The 15728-nt window shown below is 41.1% G+C and overlaps 1 protein-coding gene across 5 annotated transcripts in view; it reads right to left on the reverse strand.

The window, feature by feature from the left end:
* The window catches only part of LIFR (LIF receptor subunit alpha), a 120517-nt gene that overhangs the window by 101882 nt on the left and 2907 nt on the right, over nucleotides 1-15728 (reverse strand). The window contains exon 1 of one of the 5 annotated variants that reach the window (XM_034440769.3): nucleotides 12003-12288. The exons of 1 other annotated variant lie outside the window; for it this stretch is intronic. The gene's annotated coding sequence lies outside the window, so the exon portion shown is untranslated. Of the gene's footprint in view, nucleotides 1-8296; nucleotides 8410-10763; nucleotides 11029-11481; nucleotides 11970-12002; nucleotides 12289-15728 lie in introns of those variants that run through there. 3 more of the 5 variants (XM_034440768.3, XM_087885641.1, XM_034440770.3) reach the window with 3 other exon arrangements.

Genomic DNA, 15728 nt, shown 5'->3' on the forward strand with positions numbered 1-15728 from the left:
GATTTAGTCTTATTGAAAAGGATAGCCAAAGAATCATAACATAAAATCAACCAATGAATATAAAAAACACAAAATAAAATGCAAGTATGTGTGTCTTGGATGTGTGCATGTCAGTGGTGGGTTCCTCCCGGTTCGGTCTGGTTCGGCCGAGCCGGTAGCGGTGACGATATGACATCACCGAACCGGTTCTCACCCCCGCCCTCCTACCCCCCCCAACCACGTTATTCTTACCTTTTATTTGGTCCCACCCCCAATCTATTGCTGCCTCCTGAGTCCCAGCTGATGACTAAAGGGAAAAAAACTGTTTAAACTCTTGCCGCGGGGCTTCAAAGGGCCGCCCTACAGCTGATCAGTGTTAAAAGCAAACAAATGAGTTGGGTCGTAAGTACGAAGACTGGTCGTAAGTGCGAGGACCTTCCAGAAATGACTCTAACCAGCTAGCCACGCCCACCTAGTCACATGACCTCCAAGCCACATCCACAAAATAAGCCACGCCCACAGAACCGGTAGTAAAAAAAATTAGAACCCACCCCTGGTGCATGTATACATTCCAAATCCAGTGTCAGAAATGTAACCAAGGAGTGGTGGCTACCCTGGGGTTTGCAGACAAAGAGAGGCCCAGCTGGGCCTTCAGTCATTAAAACAAACTTGGTTAATCGGCCAGTGTGCACTCGGAGAGGAATCTAAATCTTCGCCTAGGCAGCTAGTAGAACTGGGCTCTGAATGAGCATATAAGCAGAAGTGCATTTTTGCCTAAAAAATTTATTAAAGGAAACTTTTGGAAAATAAAACACTTCACATTTTAAAATCAAAAGCAAAGTAAAGAAAAATAATAGGAGCAGGAAAAATGCAAAGAAAGAAATACAGAAGGATGGGACAGATAAAGAGGGGTTATAAAACAGCAGTTTCTGATCTTAACAGCAGTTACAATTGATATCTTACCCTTTCTAAAATTACAACAAAATTTCCTTTCCTTCTTTCCAGAGTCTACCCTTTCTAATCAGCAGTGCATTCTGATGCCAACAAAGACGTGCAGAAAATTTTAACTCTGCTACATCTAATGGTGGTTCAGATCCCTGCAGCCAAGATCCGGTAGCAACCTGCCAACACTGCTCCCCACCACCAAAAAAACTCAACAACCCTGAGTCCCCCTGCAGGTGCCACTCATCCCTCAGAGTAACACAGGTGTCCAAGCTCCAGACATTAGAACAGGCTTCCTCTCTCACACTTAGCTCTTTAAATGATGACTAATGTTGGACTGGGTGACCTCTTCTGAATGTTTGCCTTGGGGCCAAGACAGCTCTACTTCCATCCTGCTAAAATCTATGGCTGCAGATGCTACATTAGATTTTGGAAGTTAGACATGCCCCATCCTTACCTACTTGTAAGTGCCATTCAGCTCAGAATAATTTGCTATCAAATAAGCACATGAAAGGACTCCAAATCTGGATCCATCTATAGGTAGTCCTCTTCATTTTGTATACATTCAGTACATTAATAGACAATTATATGCCTACCTTATTGCAAATCTATTATTCGGTGTTTAACAAGGAAGTGATAGGAGGAATTTATTAATACTGAAGTGCTACTTCTATTAAAATGGAGGCCCCTGTTAATAAGTTGAGCTATTTTTAAATGAGATGAATAATCACCTACGTGCTGCTTCCCACTGATTTTGTCATTATTGCAAACTTGGCAACCGAGGAAGATAAAGCACCCCTCCAGGGGAAAGCACTGCATTCAGTATTCACACCACTGCATTATTATGCCACTCCTCTACAAAATACTCCCAAAATACCACAGCACTGGCTTTGAAAGGAAAAATTCTCAGGCTCCTCAAAACAAAAGTACTCATTATCATGTTCCCCCTATCCTACAACTACAGTTTTACCCACAATCCTCAGAGATTGGTAAAATTGTCCTTCACTACGGTTATTCACATAAACAAAAAAATAGGCAAGATAGAGTATAAGTGGCTTTTGTGGTAAAATGTTTAAAATAAATCACGTGTGGTTAGAAAACATATGCATGCTTGTTCCATAGTTGTCAATGCTCTCTTTTTCTTAAAACGCACGACTATATCTTAATTTGGATATCAGTGTTTTCTCCTCTCCCACCTCCCCTAAGTTATTTATAATCCAACTATCAACAGCAGCCAACTTTCTGTCAGCTAGGGAGAAAAAAATATGTTATACAATGGAGCTGTAGCTCCATGAAAAAGAGAATTAGCAGAGTGATTCTAGTAAAATAGATTGCACTTTCCGGTAATAGTAACCCCAATAAGAGGCAAACATTGAGAATTAAAGAACTTTGAGAAAGTAGAGAATTAGATAGGTGACTTCTTTTGATCAGGCTGCAATTCTAATATCATTTACTTTGGAAAACATTTCTCCTGAATGTACTTTACACCAGATTTTCTCATCCTTAGCGCAGTGGTGAAATCCAAATTTTTTTACAGATACTACCGGTTCTGTGGACGTGGCTTGGTGGACATGGTGTTGCTTGGTGGGCATGGCTTGGTGAACATGGCAGGGGACGGATACTGCAAAATCCCCATTCCCTCTCCACTCCTAGGGAAAGGATATTGCAAAATCCCCATTCCCACCCCATTCTGGAGCCAGCCAGAGGTGGCATTTGCTGGTTCTCCGAAATACTCAAAATTTCCGCTCCCCGTTCTCCGAACTGCTCAAAATTTCCGCTACCGGTTCTCCAGAACCTGTCAGAACCTGCTGGATTTCACCCCTGCCTTAGCAGCTATAAGAAGGGTAGACTTCAATTCCCAAAATTCTCCAGCTAACATGCAGCCACATCTTAAAGCTAAGATTGAGAAACGTTGCTTTACACTCCAGTTTGTAGGATGTGATTGCACTAAAAGTAAGGCTACCAGATCTGGTCTGAAAAACAAATACAGAAAACCACTAAACAGTAGCCCAGAGAAAGATAGAGCAAACAACTGTTTTGTGGTTGTTTGTTCAAAATCATGGTTTTCTAACGCCAGCAGTTTGGTTCCCATGAGCACTAATATATGGCTGGTTTGGCCTAGTTTAGCCCAATCCCTTGCAGTTTATTTGCAAATGACGGATTAAGAAAATGATGGATTAGCGTGTTATTTAAACCAGATTCATTTTCGATCCAGTATATTGGTCTTGTTCACTACCTCCAGCAGGAAATTCACCACTGGCTATTACCAAGAGCTACAATATGGAATTCTACTCTACCAGTTTCTAAACATAACTTAAGCATATGTGTCCATGCTTATTCTCAACATGGTCTGTTTCTCAATTCTGCTGTCTTGCAACGATAAATTGATTCTGTCCCACAATTCCAAGCAAAATCAATGATGCTTCTAAAGACTTTGGTCCTGAAGTCATTCCCCAAATCTATCAACTCAAAACTTGGTCTCACAGAATAGTCTGAAGCAAAACCTTAGCCGTTTATACTTATTCTGGCTCCTTGTGCAACTTAAACTCATGTTTAATTTATGGTATGTGTTTGTGTGTGTATAAAAAAAAATAAAGAGGGAAACACATTAGAGTAATGCAAACACATTAGAGTAAGAGTAATCACATTAAGCCACTACAAAAATCAAGTGCTCTGGTAGTTTAGGTACACAGTGAAGACTTTTTTAAGACAGGTATTTCACCTTTGAGAGTTACTGTGGTGTTCAGTGGTTAAGGAACCAGGCTATTAAATGCAAGACCATGAGTTCTAATCCTACCTTGGGCACAAAGAAACCTTAGGCCAATCCCTTTTTTTTTTCCTTTCAATTTTAGGAAGGATACAGTGGCAAACCTCTTCTGAAATCTTGGCAAGGAAACTGCAGGGTTTAATAATACATCTGTAAAAAATTTCTCTGTAAAAATATATTTATAGCTTCTTCCTCTTTTTTTTTGCAATGTTTAGATTCCACATAAAATGCAAATGGGCAATTATTTTGTGACTTTTATGGATGACCATTTTTTCGTGGGATGTGTTAGCCCTTCAGCAGAGTTCAAACAAGAAGCTCTAACCATATTTATATGGTGGAGGGGGGTGGGAACAGATGGTAGCCTGTAAAGAGAACTTTTATACAACAGTGCTTTGTGAAGCTGCATAGTCACACTGGAATAGTAAGAACCTTGGAAACAAGTTGTGATACATAACATAGAAGTAAAGCAATGGCACAGGGTGCCCTGCAGAAGATCTCCAAGATCCCGACTGTTATAAGATTACATTAACAGAATCTTGCAAGACAAAGTGCAGGGAGTCCTCAACTTACGACCACAACTGAGCCCAACATTTATGTTGCTAAGCGAGACATTTGTTCAGTGCATTTCCCCCCATTTTACCACCTTTCTTGCCTTTGTTGTTAAGTAAAATACTGCCCTGCTGTTAAGTGAATCGGGCTTCCCCATTGACTTTGCTCATGAGAAGGTTGCAAAAAGTGATCACATGACCCGGGTGATTATCACATGACTGCGACAATCATAAATAGGAGTCAGTTGCCAAGGGTCTGAATTTTGATCACTGACTTTGGGGATGCTGCAATGTTTGTAAGTGTGAAATGCGGTCATAACGCACTTTTTTCAGTGCCGTTGTAACTTTGAACGGTCACTAAATGAACTGTTGTAAATTGAGGACTACCTGTATTTATTTCTCCCTTCTTTTATTCTCCAGAAACTGGGGAGGCCCTTTTCTTAAACGCTTCCCATGTGCTGCCCTTCTGCTTCTGTGGAGTAGGATATTTTTACATGCTGATTGTCCAGTCTGTGGCTCTCCTTCCTGTCTCCTAAGGTCATTCCCCCACATACCGTTACAGGATGATAGGCAGGACGGAAGAAAGAAAAGACTATGTCCAGTTGGAATTGTGTGTAACGTTTATCTCCCTTTTCGCATTTGAACCCCTTCTTTCTCTCCTCCCAACTCTCACAGAACTTCTGACACTCTTTGAAAAGGGTTCCCATATTATTAGCGCCAAGGCAGCATATGCCGTGGTTGCCCATCGCTGAATTGAATCCTTTGACCAAGTCATTGTTACAATTTCTGTTTAAATTAGATCGTTTTGTCTTCACTGGAAAGAACAAATGTTAATATTAACTGAAAAGGGTGTCTGAATCACAGAGTTGTCAAGGCTGCCCGTTTTACCGTGGATTAAGTTTCATTGGGCAGAGAACCAAATTCAGCATTTCCCAAACAACGCTACCACGCTCCAGATGTGCTGGCCATTTTATTCCCAGATGAAATCCAAGACATTCCAAAGAACACCAGGATAGATGCAACAGGAAACCTGCAATTTAAAATCCAGTTGGAGCAAACCACTAAGGTTAGGCCTTATGAGAGGGAAAAACAAATGACACCCCCCCCTCAAAAAAAAAAAAAAGAAAAGAAAAGAAAAGAAAAACCACCAGGCCATTCTGCAGCCAGTACAAATTGTTAGTTCAATCCACTTTATCTCCTTAGCGCTAAAAGTATGATTTGCACTGTACAAATTAGCAAGAGAGTTAAAAGGTTCACGGAAAGGTCGCTGGAAGGAAAGAGAACGTGGAATTCATAAAAAAAAATATTTTGTTGTGTATTTCTCTGCAAAAAGGACACAAAGTAGTTTTGTACAAAAATAATGGTTAGCAGCAGCCTAACAATAGAGACCATGAGAAGGAATGAAGCTGCCGGACTTATTAACCTTCCAATTCTTTTTTTTTTATATTGATTTTCTATTAAATACATTTCTTAGTGCTTAATAAACATCGTGCTGTTTGGGTATTTAATTTGCTTAACGATACAAATTACATTCTTAAATCTCCACCCCTTTTTTTTCCAACCATTGGTAAAATAAATTCCATGTTTGATAATATTCTGCATCCTCTGTTTAATTTTCAGTGTCAATCTATCCAGTACATTCCAATTCTACAGAGCGCAAGAGAATATTAAAAATGCCAGCGTGATATACATTATAGAAATCAATAGCCTAAATGGGAAAATGATTTAAAAACAAAAACAAGAGCTATTCTTTAAAACAATTGGCGTTTTGGTTTACACTGTATGCTTTTATAAATTATCAGGCATATAAAAATAGTGTTATATGATCAGTGCTGTGTAATTCACCAAATAAGTGTTCTTAAGATTTATACCTAGACGATGACTAAGCAGCGGCACATGCTTTGCAAAAGCTCTCAGGTTTAATTGTCTGCTTAAGACTCTACCAGTTAATGTGAAAAATACTGAACTAAATAGATGATTGGCTTGGCCCAAAATAGTTTGCTACGTATGGCAGAACTACTAAGGGACATATGGATATCTTAGCAAATCTGCAAGCAGCCATTAAACGTACAAGAGAATACAGAATTTCCTGTACAATTAAAAATCAAAACAAAGCTGAGGAAATGTTTGTTTAAAAGTCCCAGAATGTTTAAACAAAGGGTCCAAACAGATATTTTTCTCTTGAAAAATCAATAAGGAACATCAGCCAATATTACTGGAACTTTAGGGTAATGAGGACACCAGACACAATTAAAAGAAAAGGATGCAGCATGCAGAATAGATTTTTTCCCAGCTTTTTCATTTCTAGATGCCCTTTAATTTTCTGCTTTGTCCATCCCTCACCAGTGCCTCATAACGTTTTAGATCTGAATCCATTCCACTTTTCTGCTATATTTTACAATTGTTAGAAGATTGGTACAAATGTGCTTTAAAAAGGAAAGTGTTAATCATTTCCATATACTAAGGAGAAATTATATTAAGAGTCAAGTTTAACATTGAGACAACTTACATTTAAGATCATTCCAACAAATTCTATTAACATCTCTACTGCATTAGTCTTCGCTGAAAATTACAACGGTGTTGATATTTTCAACCTTGTATTCAGAGACAGAAGTGAGAAGATAGACAACTAAAAGTATATCAATGCAGATGAAGTTATAGAAAGCATCATTCTCAAAAAAAAAAAAAAGGAGGGAAATCAATAGTGTTTTGGAAAAGAAAATCTTCTCAAGGTGGCATATTTTTAGTTTGCCACACATGTCCTCCCCCCAAAAGCTGCAGCTACTTTAAGGAGCTTCCAATAAATGCTACTGGTTCTTATTTTAGTATGTTTTCCCCCCCTATCAAATCTATTTTCTAAGCATCCCAACAGGGCCCAGGAGCATTGATATAAATTAGAGTCAGTGCTTGAATTACCCAGCTTTTGGTTTTTAATTAAAAGAAAAGAAAAAGAAAAAAATGTAACTATTATCTTAATATATTCCAAAATATTGAAAAGAATCATATTGAATAGGATTCAGATAAGATTTACCAATAATCTTATCTGACATAATCCATTGCTCTGCATATGGAAATCTGACTTAAACAGCTCCTTAAAGAATCAGAAGCCCGAATCTCTCTGGCAAGCAAACAAGAAAGTCATATAAAATTGTCAACATTTTAATTAAAATGTCTTCAGATGATTATAGAAGGACTACTTAAATCCTTTCCACCTCTATAGCATGGCTATGATGCATTTAATTTCAAACATTAATTTGGGAGAGTAGAATACAGTATCAATCAATCAATTCTAGGCAACTGTTTATTTTCTGAGAACAAAGTTTGCTTTTTTAAAAAATTAGGAAATGTTTTTCTTTGAAAATTTAGAAAAAATTTATTCAAGATTTCATGCAGCATACACTATGATCTAAAAGTTCACAGTGCCAATCCACATTTTCCTAACGCAAAGCCGAATGTTCAATCCACAATAAATTTCCAAATGTTGCAGGCATTCTCACAAAATGGTTGGCTAAACATGGCCAGCCACAAAATATTCAGTCTTAAGCCTTTTAGGATGTTCCTTAGTGCCCCAAGTTACAAAGCCCAATTAGGATCAAGTAAAAAGATAGATTTAAAATAATAATAAAAAAATGTTTTACAATGCATACAATGCATTTATGTTGTTAGGAATACCTTTCCCTTAATCCAGGTTTTCCCAGGATTGTGCCACAAAGCCACACATGACACATACACACCCTCAAAAAAGCTGCAGCTACTTTAAGAAGCTTCCAATAAATGCTACTGGTTCTTATTTTAGTATGTTTCCCCCCCCCCACCAAATCTATTTTCTAAGCATCCCAACCGGGCCCAGGGGCATTGCTAGAAATTAGAATCAGTGTTTGAATTACCCAGATTTTCATTTTTAATTAAAAACAAAAAAAATTAAAGCACTCTAAGAATCAAGTGGAGCAAACAACCTACAAGTAACAAATACCAAGGAAGGTATCCATATGTGTTATAGGACAGAGGATTGACTGCTCCGGTTTTACCAGGTCTGAAATCAAAGTTTTGTGGGAATTACCTTTTCAATTTAAATGTTCCTGCAAATATGGTTCATCTTTTCAAGTTCCTCTTTCAATTCAGGCTCTGAGGGGTCTTCTGTTCTTTTAGGAACAAGGAAGACTTTGAAACAGCTTCCTTCTCTGGGCAGTTGTAACCAGCTCCTTTCCCCCCCCACCACCTCACCTGCTTCCAAGCGGAGGCTGAATGGTGTAACTTCAGTGCAAGCCTTTAAAAATTACTGCCAGCTGTTTCACATTCTCATTCTAATTAGAGTTGCTGTTGGGCTACTTAAATTTGTTGATTGTCCAAGGCCAAGTTGGAGTTCCTTTGCAGCTCTGGTTATATATTTTATAATCCAAAATTAGGTTGCAAATCAAGAAAATGAGAAGACACCCAGGGTAGTTTATTATGTATGTCAAAGAGAACCTTCTACACTTATTGCAGCTTAATGAATTATTGATCAGAGGGCCAATCTAAAAGTTAACCATTAGTTTATCTTGAAGCCTATTTCAAACAGTGGCTATTTTCATTAAGCCTGGATTTTTTTAAAAAAACAAAATGCAGAAACAAGGAGTGTACTGTGAGTGCAATCCATTTAAATTCTGTCCTCTACTATGTAATAATAATGGTAGCCTATTGTGCCTGGGGCTTAGCCTCTTATATGAACCTAGCGGTTTTTTTTCTGTAAACCACAGTTTACAATCCCAAATGCATGAATTTAGCTAGTTGCAATTTATTCAATAAATCATAGGGAAAGGCTTAGCTCAAAGCACGACTCTAGTCATTCTGATTGTTACAGCCTTGTCCTATAAATCTTTATTTATAAAGCAAGGTATGTGCAAAGTAAGGATTTGTTTTGATGCTGAGATCCGCCAGAATTTTCACCACCCCTTTTAAAAATAACTAAATATATGTTTCTGAGGGAGAGGAAGAGGGAGAGAGGGAGACTGACTTTAAAACTATGTGGGAATCCAGTGCCCCAGCTTTTGCTACAGTCAGTGAACACAGACAAATAACTTTCACTACAAATCCTGCCAATATCACGTCAGTCCTCAAAATGGGGGGGGAGGGGAGAGCCCAAGTGAAAGGACAAATCATCTGAGTCACTCTTCCCTTCCTCCCACTTTCTGTAGTGTCACACAGTCCCACGCTCGCCCCATGACCCCCAAAAAGATAGAGAGAGAGAAATATAGAGATAGATAGAAAGATGATATATAGAGATAGAGAGATATAGAGAGAGATGAGAGAGAGAGATGATATAGCTATAGATAAAGATATATAGACATATATATTTGTGTGTGTGTGTGTGTGTGTGTTTTCTTTTCTTTTCTTAGGCCTTTATGTGTATTTCTCTTTAGCCAGGTTCTTCCTACGTAAACCAAGATTTCTATGCAGCCCTAGTTCAGTGAAATCACAATCCACTAGTTTCTAGGCTTTTTTCCGGCAGCCAGCAAGCACCCTGCTGCTTAGTCTCCTTGGTCTCCCAATGGGCAGCAGGGTGCTTGCTGGCTGCCTGAAAAAAGCCTAGAAACTAGTGGATTGTGATTTCACTGAACTAGGGCTGCATAGAAATCTTGGTTTACCTAGGAAGAACCTGGCTAAAGAGAAATACATATATATAAATACTGTATATGTATGTATGTATGTATGTATGTATATGTATGTATGTATTTCTCTTTAGCCAGGTTCTTCCTACGTAAACCAAGATTTCTATGCAGCCCTAGTTCAGTGAAATCACAATCCAATACACACACACACACACACACACATATATGTATGTCTTTTTCTTTTTCGTAGGCTTTTATGTGCATATTCTTTCTAGCCAGGTTTTACCTACGTAAACTGAGGGCTACAGAACAACTCAGTTTACATAGGTAAAACCTGGCTAGAAAGAATATGCATATATATATATATATATATATATATATATATAGAGAGAGAGAGAGAGAGAGAGAGAGAGAGAGAGAGAGAGAGAGAGAGAGAGAGAGAGAGAGAGAGAGAGAGAGAGAGAGAGAGATGCATGTATATATATATATATATAGAGAGAGAGAGAGAGAGAGAGAGAGAGAGATGATAGACAGATAGATAGATAGACAGATAGACAGATAGACAGACAGACAGACAGACAGACAGACAGACAGACAGACAGACAGATAGATAGATAGATAGATAGATAGATAGATAGATAGATCCTTCAACCTACATGAACAACGCAGCCTAGAAAGAAACAATCCCTCTCCGCATTCATTCATCGCCGCGGTTACCTCGAAAGCAAGCAAAATCCGCTTCGAAACCAGCCGATTTCATTCGCAAACACCCCCACCCCCCACCCCCGCTCTCCCTTCTTCCCCAAACTCTTCACTTTTCCGCTGGGATCTCAATTCCCAGGGGGACCGAGCGCCTTTACGGAATCCACCACATTCACAGAAATCAGCGGAAACGCTTGTTTAATAATAATAATAATAATAAAGGAAATCTGCGCTAACCTTAAGCCCTTCCCGAGCCTTAGAGATGTCCCAGACGGCGTGACATTTAAGGGGGGGGGGGGAAATCAGGGAATCGCGCCTGAGCTGGCCGGGACAGCGAGGGACAATATTTGGGATGGCGTGGGAGTTCCTTTTCTCTTCTAAGAAAAGAGGCGCAGATGGGGGAGGAGGAGGAGGAGGAGGAAAAGCGCTAGGAAGGGTCGGCGAGAGAAATCTCCCTGGGAACCGGTGAAAAAGTTTTGACCTCCGAGGATCCCGACGCGTCAACGAAGGAAGCCGGGAGTGGGGGGGTGGGGGTGGGGAAGGACATCTAGATTGCCCCCTTCCTTCCAAAGCTCTCCCAGGGAATGGGATCCGATTCCCAATCCGTGGAATCCCCCCCCCCCCGCTTTGGGAAGCGGTGCCCGGATCGCAGGAATGCTTTCCAACGGGGGTCGATTGGGGAGCCAAGCGCTTCCTCCACATCAGCTCCAAGTCTTAATTTTACTCCGGTTTTCACTCCCGGAGACGAACCGGTGGAATCTATCGCACGGGGAGTGGGGCTGCCCCACGCGCCGACCAACCAACAAACCAACAAACCAACAAACCAAAACAGGCGATCCCCAGGCTTTTCCCACCCCAAATCTCCGTCCCCCTTTAAACCCCCTCCTGGCCCCTCTTCACCCTTCTTAAACCCTTGAAGCCCCCTCCCCTCTTCCCCCCCCCCACCAGCCCTCACCTTATAACGCCGCTTCTCCTTTATTCTCCCGCCGTGCTTGTCCATAACGCAAAGCAATGCCAGGCGGGCCGGGCCTCGGCTTTGCTGCGGGTGGCGGGATTACGTAGCCCCAACAGGAAGCCTGGGAAGAAGGGGGGGTGGATGGGAGGGAAGGAGGGAGGAGGGGGTGGGAGCCTTGGGAATCCTGTCCCTCAAAGCCAGCTAGAGCCTGTGGGACTCCCCCGTGGCCGCGGACGGGCTCGGATAAATTGTCCACCGCCGTCCGCCGGCTGCTGTGGAGAAGCTCCGCGAAGAGGCCTGGCAGCTGGGCGAGCAAAGGCGCAGTCAAGGAGAGCGGCGGCGGCAGCCTATGGAAAGGGATTGACTCCTGACTACGGCCCCGGGGAGGAGGAGCCGCGAGCCGACGGGCAACAGAAGCTGCTCGGTGGAAAAAAGGCGCCGGGAGAAAAAGCCCGCCTGGCCCTTTGGATTCCAACTCGGGCTACCCCGCAGATTTTACCCCGCAGGAAAAAGTACCTCACCTGCTCCGAAGTGGCTTCCCGAGTGGCCTCGTCCCCCGTCCGGGCATCGCTCCCGAACCTCCTCCTCCTCCTCTGGCTGATCCCTGGTCTTGGATGAGGCTCAAAGCGCAGCGGGCAAGGGGACCTGTCAAAGCTCTCTCAAGTGGGGAAGCTCCACCTCTGTCCAACATCCAGTTGGCCCTGCGGAGATTTCCCCAAAGCTTTTTCAACCTCCAAATGAGAGGCTCTCTCTCTCTCTCTCTCTCTCTCTCTCTCTCTCTCTCTCTATCTATCTATCTATCTATCTATCTCTCTCTCTCTCTCTATCTCTCTCTCTCTCTCTATCTCTATCTCTCTATCTCTCTCTCTCTCTCTCTCTTGTCTCCTCGCCTAAGGGGGAGGGGCGCTTGAGAATTTGGATTCGGGTTTCTTGTAGAGTTTGGGGGGAGGGGATGTTACAGAATAACAAGAGTTGGAAGGGACCTTGGAGGTCTTCTAGTCCAGCCCCCTTGCTCAGCTCAGGCAGGAAATCCTATATACCATTTCTGACAAATGTCTTCTTAAAAACTTCCAGTGTTGGAACATCTACAACTTCTGGAGGCAAGGGGTTCCACTGATTAATTGTTCTCCCTGTCAGGAAATTTCTTAGTTCTAGGTTGGTTCTCTCCTTCATGAGATTCCATCCATCGTTTCTTGTCTTGCCTTCAGGTGCTTTGGAGAATAGGTTGACCCAGTGGTGGGATTCAAGTAATTGAACAACCAGTTCTCTGCCCTAATGATTTCTTCCAACAACTAGTTCACCAAACTGCTCAGAAAGTTAACAACCGGTTCTCCTGAAGTGGTGCGAAATGGCTGAATCCCACCACTGGGTTGATCCCCTCTTTACAGATTAATAGAGTTGGAAGGGACCTTGTAGGTCATCTAGTCCAACACCCCCCCACCGCCGCCCAAGCAGGAGACCCTACACCATTTCTGACAAATGGCAGTCCAATCTCTTCTTGAAAGTCTCAAGTGATGAAGTTCACACAACTTCCGAAAGCAAGCTCTTCTTTGTGGTAGCCTCTTAGATATTAGAATAGTGCTATTGTGTCACCCCTAGCTCTTCTTTTCATTAAACATACCAGAGGTGGGTTTCAGCAGGTTCTGACCAGTTCTGGAGAACTGGTAGTGGAAATTTTGAGTAGTTCGGAGAACCGGTAGTCAAAATTCTGACTGGCCCTGCTCCCATCTATTCTCTGCCTCCCAAGTCCCAGTTGATCGGGAGGAAATGGGGATTTTGCAGTAACCTTCCCCTGGATTGGGGTGGGAATGGAGATTTTACAGTATCCTTCTCCTGGAGTGGGATGGGAATGGAGATTTCACAGTATCCTTCCCCTGCCATGCCCACCAAGCTACGCCACGCCCACCAAGCCACACCCACAGAACCAGTAGTAAAAATTTTTGAAACCCTCCACTGAGACATACCCAATTCCAGCAACCGTTCTTTCTATGTTTTAGCCCTAATCATCTTTGTTGCTCTTCTCTGTACTCTTTCTAAAGTCTCAATATCTTTTTTACATCGTGGTGACCAAAACTGGATGCAATATTCCAAGTGTCATCTTATCAAGGGTTCTGCTACTTCTTCAGGGAGAGGGAATCAAGATGGCAGGGAGGTGGGGGCTACAATGAACTTGACTTTTTGAGATGTGTGTCACCCATGGGCACATGTAAAAAAAAGAGAGAGAGAGCTTTGGTTGTCCTTTCCTGAACATCAACATTTTCATGGACCTTTCTGTGGTATCTCTCTTCTGATGTCTCCCTGGCTATTCATACTTCCCAATCTGAAAAAGGCCCACATGACGTCTTCTTTGAGATCTAATGATAGCATTGGAAGTTAAGCTGATGGCTGAAGAAGTTCCATAAAGACAGCAGGAGGATAATAAATTAGGAGTGTCATATTTCTTATCCCTCCCCCTTGGAGAAAAGCAAGAGCATCATGCTCCATCCATGAGAATTTCAGCAGAGATCCTTTGTACTTCAAAAGATAACACAAATGCAAATTTTCTTACATCGCTTTTAAAAGAGAATGATGAGAGAAGAGATCAAGGTAATTCTGATTATTATCCTTGCTGTTTCTCACGAGGCTGTTTCAAGGCTGGCTATATGACTCACTAGTTTTAAGCATCGAGTCAGCATTAAAGTGTCAAACCTGTTCAGCTTCCTGGAGCAATCTTCCACAATTTAAATTTAGTGGATCTCGGTTTTGAGCAAATTGTTCTAAGATGCACGGTAGACATACAAAGCGTTTATTTTCAGCTGAATTCTATCCATACAATGTCACCACTATCTAATAACATTCATGCAACAAGCTAAATAATTAACATTAATTTACTGAATAAACCATGATTGACTGGGCTCACTCAACGTGCTATAACATAACTGGCAGTTGGCTAGATTCATAAAACATTCCTTCCAAAACCCAAGAAGATCACATTATAGATGTAGCTGTGTGTTCACTGAACCAGATCACAATCTACGTATGCAACGTGGACAGATTACCCGACAAGCTATTTATAATGTAAAAATAAGGAACAAAAATTAATATGGACAAATGCCTTAACACAAACAGAACTTTCACTTTCTTATAACGTCACACATTTATTAAAATTCTCATGAATTTAAATTTAATTTAAATAAATAGTTTATAAAAAATTAATTCTGAGACCTAAGTAGACTGCTCCCAAGTAAGCATAAGCATAAACAGAATCATCTCCCTATCTTATTCTATTATTTTATTATCTCATATTTCAAGGCATGACTGATGCCTTTATTATTTGCAATTTTACTCACAACACGGTTAGAACCTGCAGAAACGTCTCCTTCTTGGAAGGTTCTGCTGAGCTTCTGCCCAAGTTTGAAATAATGACTGCCAAAGGAATAAATACTAGGAACCTTTTGCACTTCTTGGAGACTTACGGTAATTATATAGGATAATTCCCGGTCATGACTGGACAAATAACTTTTAATCTTACTGCGAAATAAGTTTAGGAGAGTTTCTCCAGGTTTAGCAAACCAGATTTACACATTCAGACTTTCATGTCACAGGGTGAGTGAGGACATCATCTTGGTAAATCATGACTAAAACAAACTATGGCTTTTAGGGCAATATTGGAAACTGCATACACCGACTGTGTTTGCTAATGGGAAATTGATTGTCAAGATGTCTATGGAGATTCTCAGTCACCCAGGTCATGGTTGTCCCAAAATTGCTTTTTCAAGAGGCAACTGGACTTTCTGTTTTTTCTTTGAAGACGTTTTGCTTCTCATCCAACAAGCTTCTTCAGCTCCTTGGATGAGAAGAAGAGCTGAAGAAGCTTCTTGGATGAGAAGCAAAACGTCTTCAAAGAAAAAACAGAAAGTCCAAGTTGCCTCTTGAAAAAGTACTTTTGGGATGATTGTCAAGATGGTACTTTGATTTGATATACTTTGATTTGATATACATTGGGGGAGCAGGTTGATGATTTGTTAATCTTTTAAACATAATACCCAAGAAGGAGACCTTTACATTGTAAAGGCAATTTTCTCATTGTATCACTCATGTGTCTATAATAAATAATACAGAGGACTTCATTGGACTAAAACAGAAGATCTCCCACCCCACCATGACACATGACAGATTTTTAGAAAGTTGTGGATGCTCTCATATCTACATCCATGATATTTGAGATTGAGTCTGATTGCTGTCCTGTAATTATTTTGCAATTAATG

Source organism: Pantherophis guttatus, chromosome 2 (genome assembly GCF_059756535.1).
Source record: "Pantherophis guttatus breed Tessera chromosome 2, ASM5975653v1, whole genome shotgun sequence".
Lineage (NCBI taxonomy): Eukaryota > Metazoa > Chordata > Lepidosauria > Squamata > Colubridae > Pantherophis > Pantherophis guttatus.